Here is a 10,981-nt window from a genome sequence, read left to right on the forward strand (position 1 = left end):
TATGAAAGCTCTATCATAAGAGATCAGTTTGTTTTTTAGATAAAGATGTTCTATCTCCAGGAATCCTCTGTTTCCTCTTTTGAATTTTTCCAGTTGCAAGTAGCAGATACCAACTTGGGAAAGGGCGTGTTTATTTCAAGGATACAGAAGTGTCTCATGGACCCATGCAGCTTTTGTGATATTCTTCCCTCCCTTTTTTTCTACTGCCACCCCCAGGTGAGTCTGCAGGCCATCAGGGACAGAGTGTGCATGTTCCACTCTGTAACCTGGAGCAGAGCATCCACTGTCCCGACTAAGCCACCAATATCTCTCACCTGTATGACTGCAGTAAACTCACTGGCCTCCCTGCTTTTACTCTTGCCTCATACATTCTCCAAACAGCAATCAGAGTAATTATTTTTAAAGTATAAATTATTTTAAGCCACTCCCCTGCTTAAAACGTTCTAATGACCTCCCCTTGCAGTAAGAACAAAAGTCAAGCTCCTTGTCATGACCTGCTGTCATGGTGGTGAGTGAGGACGGGGATTGAGGAGTGGGGAGCAGGGTTACCTGCCTCATGACCATTATCGAGAAGAGTGGTGTAGGGGTCTGCTAAGGCTGCCCTGACAATATACCACAGGCTGGGTAGCTTAAACCACAGAAATGTATTTCTCACAGTTCTGAAGTCCAAAAAAGGGAGAGATTGGCAGAGAAGATGGGATGGAGGGGTGTGAAAGCATGGCTAAGAGACAGTGACTGGATGACTGGGATATAAATGGAGGAGAGAGTGAGTCTTAATGAGAACACAGAACACAGCACTGGGAAAGGAGGAAGTCACTTTCTGTCTAGATTTCTGGAGATTGGTTTGATCGGAAGAGAATTAGAATAAATTACAGGCAGATAAAGAGACTTAAAGGGATTTCTAAAGCCACAGGGACTTTCTGTTTTTTGTTTGTTTGTTTGTTTGGCCGCATGGCATGTGGGATCTTAGTTCCCAGACCAGGGATCGAACCCACGCCTCCTGCATTGGAAGCACGGAGTAAGGAATCTCAACAGAGTCAAGTCTAAATATGAAGTAATTTTTGTGAGCAGATTTCAGACATCTTCAGCCCTTTTGAGGTATTAACAGTGCACTCTAGCTTAACATTTTCAATCTCCAATTCCATCTAAAGGTCTTTTCCTTTCCCCGTATCATAGGGTGTAGCCTTACATCATAAACACTGGTATCTCAATGCTGCTGACTCTCTCACTGCTGCCTCTTTATGTATATGTACCTGGGAAATGTGAGGATGGGGTGATGGTGGGGATTGCACTGTCTGGTTCAACTGCTTTAGGAAGTGCTTGGCCCGAATTGTTGGGAGCTCTCCTTAGAATATGGGGTAAGTAACACTTCCTAGTCCTTGGTTTTGGACCCAAGTCATAGGAAAAGTTCCAGTCAACACCCTATACCATAATCAGTAGAACCAACAGAAGGGAAACCAAAATTGTCAGTAGGCTATTGAATTATATAGCAGATGAACAACCTAAAAATCTATTCTAAATTTGGATTAAATCATTTAAAAAAGACATATAAAAAAATCAAAAAGGCATATTCATAGCAATAGGCAGAGAAAAATGGTATGGATTTATGTCAGTTGGTTCAGAGAGTTCACTTCATGGAATGTATCCTAAGGAAATAATTGCTCATACACATCCTAAGAAAATGGATGAACAGGATGCTTATTGCAGAGTTGTTTATGATAATAATGTGACATTTGGAGACAACTTAAAAAGATTGCTTGAATACATTGTTAATTAAAATATTTTAAAAATACATTGTAAATAAAATGGAATATTATTCAGCCAATAATAACAAAGCTGTAGGTGGATATTTACTGATATAAACAGACATTTATGATGCATTATGGATTAAGAAAAGCAGATTAGGGCTTCCCTGGTGGCGCAGTGGTTGAGAATCTGCCTGCCAATGCAGGGGACACGGGTTCGAGCTCTGGTGTGGGAGGATCCCACATGCCGCCGAGCAGCTAGGCCCGTGAGCCACAACTACTGAGCCTGCGTGTCTGGAGCTTGTGCTCCACAACGAGAGAGGCCGCTACAGTGAGAGGTCCGCGCACCGCGGTAAAGAGTGGCCCCTGCTCGCCGCAACTAGAGAAGGCCCTCGCGCAGAAACGAAGACCCAACACAGCCAAAAATAACAAATTAATTAATTAATTAATTAATTTTAAAAAAGAAAAGCAGATTACAAAACAGAATACTTGGTCCAGTGCCATCTGAGGGGGCGGGTGTGTGAATAGCAATTTGGCAACAGGTATCAAGAGCCTAAAGCATGTTTATATATATATTAAAAAGTCTGGGGCTTCCCTGGTGGCGCAGTGGTTGAGAGTCCACCTGCCGATGCAGGGGACGCGGGTTCGTGCCCCGGTCCGGGAAGATCCCACGTGCCGCGGAGTGGCTGGGCCCGTGAGTCTGCGCGTCCGGAGCCTGTGCTCCGCAACGGGAGAGTCCACAGCAGTGAGAGGCCCGCGTACCGCAAAAAAAAAAAAAAAAAAAAAGTCTACATGGTTGCTCCAAAAGTGATATTGGTGTATCTCTATATGGTAAGTTATTATTGATTTGAAATTTTGTTTTTATTTATTCATATTTCCTGTTTTCTTCAGTAAACATTTATTACTTGGATAATAAAAAAATCAAATTAACTGAAAAATTATGTTTGAGGAGATCATATACACATATATCTATCTGACCTTGTTATGAAGAATAACTCTCTAAACCTAAAAGCAACATATAGCAGTAGTCTGCTGGAGCTGGTTTGTACACACTTGTGAGAACCAGTGGTTAAATATTCAGAAATTTTGCAGGCAGGTCAGTTGGTAACTAGAAATCAGCTATACTGGAAATACTTACATCATAGATATTGGCAAGTGCTAAAAAATCAGGCTTTTTATTTTTGTTTTGTAACCTGGTTCACCAGCACACAACTAACTGATAGTAGTAGCAAAGAGAAAGTCAACTTACCTGTTTATATAAAACGTTATGTACTTATTGGTTCAAAAGATCATGGGATAAAAAGATAAACAATGAGGGAAGATGTTTGCAGAAAGTTTGATGGAGGGTTAGTGTCAGTAACATAAAAGAGAATGTATCATTAAATAGTGAAATCATAACCCTGATATAGGCAATGACGTGAACAAGTAATTCACAGAAGTGATAGAAATTATCAATAAACATGAAAACCCATCCAAGACATTTATTTACTCCTTCCAGGAATTTATCCTAAGCCAACAGTAAAAAACTTGGACCAAGATTGTGTACGAAGTTGCTGGTTAACATTTCGTGAAGCTAAAAGAGGAACCCTCCCCTCAGGTCAATAGCTGGAGACAGGTTGGCCTTAGCCTAAGATTTACTCAGGTGGCAACTTAAAAAAAAATTGCTGGAAAATTTTAAGTAGTTAAGGGAGAATTAATTAAATGCTAAATGTCCTAGTGATGTCATCTTTCATTCCCAGCCAGCTTCATGGGGCACAGTTTGAACTCTGGGGTCAGGTTGGAGAGAGGAATTGTACTTTCTGTCAGGAAAATAGGGAGGGAAGGAAGGAATAGAACACAGCTGTGAGTACAGCTGACCCTTGAACAAGATGAGTTTGAACTGCACTGGTCCACTTACACACAGATATTTTTTCAATAAATATGTACTACTGTACTACACTGTTTGCGGTTGGTTGAATCCAAGGATGCGGAACCACAGCTACAAAGGGCCAACTGTAAAGTTATAATCATATTAGGCACCCTTAACACCTGCTTTGTTCAAGGGTCAACTGTACTAACTCCACTGGGAGAGGCATCTCCCAAACTAGGACACTGTGGTCAGAGCATTTGTTTTCTTCCTTGTTGATTAAGAAACAATACTTCTGCCTCTTCCGGAAAAAAAAACACTCACAAACTAGAAACGGATGGGAACTTCCACAACCTGATAAAAAGCATAGATGGAAAACTCACAGCTAACATCATACTTAATGGTTCTCAAAGCTCTTCCCTAACATTTGGAGCCAGACGAGGATGTCTGCTCACACCACTTCCGTTCCACATTGTACTGGGATTGCTAGCCAGGGCAGTTAGGCAAGAACATGTTATAAAAGGTATCCATCTTGGAAAGGAAGAAGATGACATTTTGCAGATGACATGATTTTAATTGCAGAAAATACTTAGGAATCCACTTAAAAGCCATTAAAACTAATACACAAGTTCAGCAAATTTGCAAAGAAGATACATAAATGGCTAATCTACACATGAAAAGATACTCAACATCATTAGGTATCAAGGAAATGCAAATTAAAACCATAATGAGATACTGCTTCATTCCCAGTAAGAAGGCTATAATAAAAGTCAGATGATAACAAGTGTTAGCAAGGATATGGAGAAACTGGAGCATTTATACACTGTTGGTGGAAAGGTAAAATGGTGCAGCTAGCCTGGAACTCCTCAAAAGGCTAAACACAGTTACCATACGATGCAGCAAGTCCATGCCTAAGTATCTACCCAAGAGAGAGTATGTCTACCAAAAACTTGTACATGAATGTTTATATATTCATAAGAGCCATAAGTGTAAACAACCCAAATATCCATCAGCTGATGAATGGATAAATAAAATGTGGTATATCCATACAATGGAAAGTTATTTAGCAACAAAGAAATGAAATCCTGACACATGGTTCAACATGGATGGATCTTGAAAACACTAGTCTAAGTGAAAGAAAAAAAACCACACAAAGAACCACTTATAATATGATTCCATTTATATGAAATATCCAGAATAGGCAAATCTATAGAGATTAGTACAATCTGTAGTGATTGTCTAGGTCTGAGGCAAATGGGGCATTGGAGGGTGACAGCTAAGGGGTGTGGTTCTTTTCAGGGTGATGAAAATGTTCTAAATTGCTTGCGGTAATGGTCGCACAGTTTTGTGAATTGATCTGAAGTCACTGAATTGTACACTTTAAACGGGTGACATTTTTTATGGTATATGAATTACATCTCAATAAAACTTTTGTTTTAAAAAAACAAACAACACGTACAGGTCCCATCTAATTGGCAGAGTATTTACATTGCCCTGGATCCAAAAAGAAACACCTGGGTATGGAATCAAGAGTGGGCAGAAACTGCTATTGAGAGAAGTAAAGAGGTGCCTAGGCTCTAAGATGTGGAACCTCTGTTTTGAGTTAGCTCTTTGAGCTGCTATCGACTGGACTTAGGCTTGTACTTATTTGCATGGCTGTGATAACTCCATCTAGGCTCAGGCCATCCAATATGGTAGAGCCACTAGCCACGTGTGCCCATGGAATACCTGAAATGTGGGGAGCCCAGATGAGATGGGCTGTGAATGTAGAACACACACTGGATTTTGAAGACTTAGAATGAAGAATATTATATATGATATCTTATTAATAATTTTTTATATTGATGGCATGTTAAAATGATATTTTGGATATACTGGGTTAAGTAAAATATTTTAAAAAGTTAAAAGAAAGCATGTTCTTTGAGAATTAAAGTTTTTCCTTAGGAGAGGTGGATATATCAATGCCTGGGTGTACATAATTACAAGTATGTTTGGCCCCTTGTTACCTATTACAGGGGTCCCCAACTCCCGGGCTGTGGACCGCTACCGGTCCGCAGCCTCTTAGGGACCGGGCCGCATAGCAGGAGGTGAGTGGCGGGCAAGTGAGTGAAGCTTCACCTGCCGCTCCCCACCGCTCCCCATCGCTGGCATTACTGCCTGAACCATCCCCCACCCACCCACTTCTGTGGAAAAATTGTCTTCCACGAAACCAGTCCCTGGTGCCAAAAAGGTTGGGGACTGCTGACCTATTGGATAATAGGGAGAAAAAAAAAGAGGCGGGTGGGCAACTCAGAGTGGGGATGAGCTTGAAGGGAAACACAGGACTTTTTGAGTGCTAAAGTGCTTTCTTTCTGCCCTGCTGACTTCCCTGTCCTGGGCATTAGTTTCTAGATTTGGTTCACAAAATCAAATGCCTTTTGGGAGCCAGGAACTGAATTGTTAATCAAAGAGCCCCCTTATCTCCATTTATGGACCTGGGGGAAGTAATGGTAAGTGAGAGTGGAAGGGGGGAGGACGTTCATTCTTTCAGTCACAAAAATATATTTATAGACATGCCTCCCGCTTAAACAAATTGTGAGGGGCTAGGAGGAAACAGAGAGAGACAGAATAGTACAAGTCAAAAAGAATCTCAGGGTTCTTAGGGAAGTTGACTTTGCTTGCTGTGGGAGAAAAGCTGATTCCAGCAAGAATTGCATCCAGCTTGTATAGGACATCATGCAGCACCAGGCTGAGCACAAGTTCAGAGGAAGACAGCTAGCTAGCATTTCTTAGCTTTATTTGCCCATTTGTTGTTTTGTTACTGTTGTTTTAAAAGACCAGAGTGGAGTTATGAGGTTGGATTCCTTGAGCATGCCGACAACAGCAACGAACCCACAGGAAATGTCTTAGACCTTATCGGAGAAAAGAGATCGTTAGCTAGCGCGTTTTTCACATGGAGATTTCAAAAATCACTTTTTGAAGAAAGTTTGAAATATCCATGGAAAAAACTTTGAGCACCAGATTTTCTCTGAAATCCAGTTTGTCGGAAAAGACATGATTAGCATCCATTTGGTAAAAGCCCATGAGTGATCTTCTCTATGAATGAGTTTTAGCAAAACTTTGATCTTGACCCCTCCCTCTTCTCACTTTCAGCCACCTTTAATAGTAGCGTGATCAAAAGCCAATTAGATGGACTTCCCTGGTGGCACAGTGGTTAAGAATCCGCCTGCCAATGCAGGGGACATGGGTTCGAGCCCAGGTCCGGGAAGACTCCACATGCCACAGAGCAACTAAGCCCGTGCACCACAACTACTGAGCCTGCGCTCTAGAGCCCACAAGCCACAACTCCTGAGCCCGCATGCCACAACTACTGAAGCCTGTGCACCTAGAGCCCATGCTCCACAACAAGAGAAGCCACCGCAATGAGAAGCCCACACACCGCAAGGAAGAGTAGCCTCCGCTCGCCGCACCTAGAAAAAGCCCGCGTGCAGCAACGAAATCCCAATGCAGCCATAAATAAATAAATAAATGTACGTATGGGAAAAAAAGCTTAAAAAAAAAAACCTAGTTACAACAGAAGTATTATACTTAACATTGATGACTCTTACATGTCTATATTAATCAAACCAACAAGCTTAAGCCACCTTCAATACCAGATATCAGTTTAGTAGTGAATATTATCCAGATAACATGAACCTGAAATTCATTCTGCCCAGATTATTTTCTATTTCTGAGTATTTATATAAGCACTTAATTTTTTTAAGCCTATTAAGTAGAGCTCTTTTACAAATTCATTTTTTGCAATATCATACACCTACAACACACGTAGATACATATGAACACACAAACACAGAGGCCTTATAGGACCCATTTCAAAATTTCAGCCCTCAGTCAGGTATAACATAAAAACCATCAGTTACAAGGGGCTGGATTCAAACTGGGTTTCTAGCAGATGAACAAACCCATTTTACTAGTGTTTACAGAAAAGGCACTTAAGATTTCTATTTATCCTTGACAAGTCAAGTTCTAAATTACTTTACCCTCTTTTTTAAAATTTCCATTTAAAAAGATGTCAGAAATTAGGGTTCCTGAAAAGACCAGATAGGACATTTGCATCTCAAAGGTACAGGCAAGTTCCTCCTAGGATGATTTTGTTTCCCCTTTGTTTAATACTTTCAAGCCTCGTAAGATAAATAGGGAAGGCTTTGGGAGTGGCAAAAGGATTGGTGAGTTTTGGATTATTTTTGGAACCACACCTCTGGTGTAAAGACTGTAAGACTGTAAAGACTACATTTATAAAACAAGGACGTTTTGTTTTCCTTTTCAAAGAATTGGGTGGTTACCTCAATGATATTGAAGGACTGACATACCCATTCACCTATGTTGGAAAGTTTTACTTTTCCTCATTCAGCTTAGGGGAGAAGGCCTCTTCCAAAATTCCTATCAGGGTCTGAATATCAGCTATGGTCAGTTTAGTCAGACCAGTGGCCTCCTATTTTGTTAATCTACTTCCAAACATTTTTGAAGATCTTCCTTAGGTTTAAGAAATTTGTACCTTATATTTAGACACTGTATAACCCTTTTTACTTAATCACTGGCTGGATATCTTTGGCCAAGCCCGGAACCTCGATATTGCACATTCCAGGGCCTACTAAGGCTTCTATTTTAGCTTCAGATTTTATCTGTTCCTTTTTGCTTTTTGTTAGAACCGTTTGGTGATGAGGGTGGTTCCCTTGCCCCTCGAGAAAGAGTGGCCCCTAACTTAGTTAACAAATCTCTTCCCGTTAAAGGGATGGGACAGTCAGGCATAAACAGATAGGAATGTAAAAAGAGCTGGCCATTCATCTCAGGTGTAATATGATGGTTTCATAAATTGAGTGCTTCAGATAATGACTATAAATGAAAGGGCAAAATGGAGGTTGAGCAAATAGAAGATATTTGAGTCAACTAATTAAGCTAGATAGAAAACTGAAGCCATGCTTTCATTAAATGCTTGAAGACAGGCAGTTTTGATACTGACCAGGGTTCTTGGACTTCCCCAATAAATAGAAATTGACTAGAGGCCAGACAGGAAACTCAGGCAAGGCTTTATTGGGGCCCCTGCCACAGCAGAGGGGAGCAAGAACAAGTAACAGTTTCCCTTGCTTGCTGGCCTGAGGTGGAGGGGGGTGGCAAGCTGGTTCCTTATTTGGGGTGAGGTTAGGGGTGTATCCAGGGGGGTCGCTGGAGGCGTGGCTTGGTGGTTTGCCCGCCCCTTTGTGGTGCTGTGTGCAGTGGGCATGCGCAGTACCCTGCTTTTGCTCCCGACACCCTGTTTTTGCTCCAGGTTCTTTAGAAGCGGCAGCTGGGCTTTTTTGGTCTTTTTGTCCAGAATTTGCCCCAACTGCACATGCACGCAGTTATTTTGAGTCCCTTATAGTTGTTTTGGGTTTTTTTTGTTGCTTGAGGAGTCATTTGTCCAGATACAAGCACTGCAGCACTGCCACAAACGGTCCCAGGTCCCAGCTTGTCTCAGTTTTATAAATTTAAATTTGCTGTGATGGTTGCCGTTGTTAAGCAAACAAAGACCGCTTTCATCTTGCTTGTGATGGGTTCACTGTGTGCTAAGCACTCACGTCTGTGTGTGGGATCCTGTCTCTGCCCTTTGTCTCTCCAGTCACACGCTGTGCACCATACCTGATGGTGCTGACCACTACTTCCTTGAACTCTGGAGTTTGGCCAGAAAGTTAAAAGATCCCCAGATTTGGATTCAGGTTTAGGAATAAGTAGGGAAACCCACTCGAGCCATAAGCCCAAACCACTTTTACTTCAATATAGCTTATACAGGATGGTTCTGTTCTGAGATATTAGGCACTGGCCCAGGCAGTAATTGAGTATTATTTTTATTCTCATTGAAATATTTCTTCTTGTATGAGTAGCTCTTTCAGGAAGCTAGAGAGGAAGACTTGGGTCATGTCTGGGTCTTTCAGCCAAATACAAACAATGACATAAAAATACCACCCTTACTTTTTTTTTTTAATTAATTTAATTTTATTTATTTTTCGCTGCGTTGGGTCTTCGTTGCTGCGCATGGGCTTTCTCTAGTTGCGGCAAGCGGGGGCTACTCTTTGTTGCAGTGCGTGGGCTTCTCATTGCGGTGGCTTCTCTTGATGTGGAGCACGGGCTCTAGGTGCGTGGGCTTCAGTAGTTGTGGCACGAGGGCTCAGTAGTTGTGGTGCACGGGCTTAGTTGCTTCTTGGCATGTGGGATCTTCCTGGACAAGGGCTCGTACCTGTGTCCCCTACATTGGCAGGAGAATTCTTTTATTTATGGAACTTCTGAATTTTATTTTATTTTTTATACAGCAGGTTCTTATTAGTTATCTATTTTATACATATTAGTGTATATATGTCAATCCCAATCTCCCAATTCATCCCACCACTACCACCCCTCCCCCCGCCACTTTTGGTTGCAATGGTGAATGGGATTGTTTCCTTAATTTCTCTTTTTGATCTTTCGTTGTTAGTATATAGGAATGCAAGATATTTCTGTGCATTAATTTTGTGTCCTGCAACTTCTACCAAATTCATTGATTAGCTCTAGTAGTTTTCTGGTGGCATCTTTAGGATTCTCTATGTATAGTATCATGTCATCTGCAAACAGTGACAGTTTTACTTCTTCTTTTCCAGTTTGTATTCCTTTTATTTATTTTTCTTCTCTGATTGCCATGGCTAGGACTTCCAAAACTATGTTGAATAAGAGTGGCGAGAGTGGACATCCTTGTCTTTTGAATAAGACCAAAGTTAGGCACCAAACTGTGTGTAGGTAACAAAAGGTAATGCAAAAAGAATCCTAATTCAACCACACAGGGATGGAACTCTCAAAAAAGCCATGGGGAGGTACGTATCAAACATAGAAAGTACACCAGCTGTGAATCCTAGCGTGAGCTCTAAAGGATCTTGGGGAGGTTGGGGTCAGAGGACTCGCCTTGAATGTGTAAACCCATCTGTATTAGTTTCCTGTGGCTGTTGTAACCAGTTACCATAAACTTGGTGGCTTAAAACAACGGAAGCTTGTTCTCTCATAGATGTGGAGGCCAGAAGTCTAAATTCAAGGCGTCAGCAGGGCTGCACTCTCTCCAGAGCCTCTCCGGCTTCTGACGGCTCTCTGGCTATTGGCATTCCTTGCCTTGTGGGTGTATCATTCCACTCTCTGCCTTCATGTGGCCATCTTCATATATTCATATGGCCTTCTTCTCCATGTCTTCGTTGTCTCTGTCAAATATTCCTCTGCCTTTCTCTTGTTTATAATTTTTTATGCTTAAAAAATTCTAATTATTTTTTTTAACTGAAATGTAGTTGATGTACTGCCTAATGATTTGACATTTGAATACATTATGGAATGATCACCACAATATGTCTAGTAACCATCT

General features: G+C 41.4%; 1 protein-coding gene across 3 annotated transcripts in view; it reads left to right on the top strand.

Moving 5' to 3' along the window:
• The window catches only part of TLR1 (toll like receptor 1), a 43,610-nt gene that overhangs the window by 29,206 nt on the left and 3,423 nt on the right, over positions 1-10,981 (top strand). The window contains exon 1 of one of the 3 annotated variants that reach the window (XM_060148355.1): positions 7,081-7,100. The exons of the other annotated variants lie outside the window; for them this stretch is intronic. The gene's annotated coding sequence lies outside the window, so the exon portion shown is untranslated. Of the gene's footprint in view, positions 1-7,080; positions 7,101-10,981 lie in introns of those variants that run through there. 3 annotated transcript variants of the gene reach the window in all.

The sequence above is a fragment of the Lagenorhynchus albirostris genome, chromosome 4, assembly GCF_949774975.1.
Source record: "Lagenorhynchus albirostris chromosome 4, mLagAlb1.1, whole genome shotgun sequence".
NCBI classification, from domain to species: Eukaryota; Metazoa; Chordata; class Mammalia; order Artiodactyla; family Delphinidae; genus Lagenorhynchus; species Lagenorhynchus albirostris.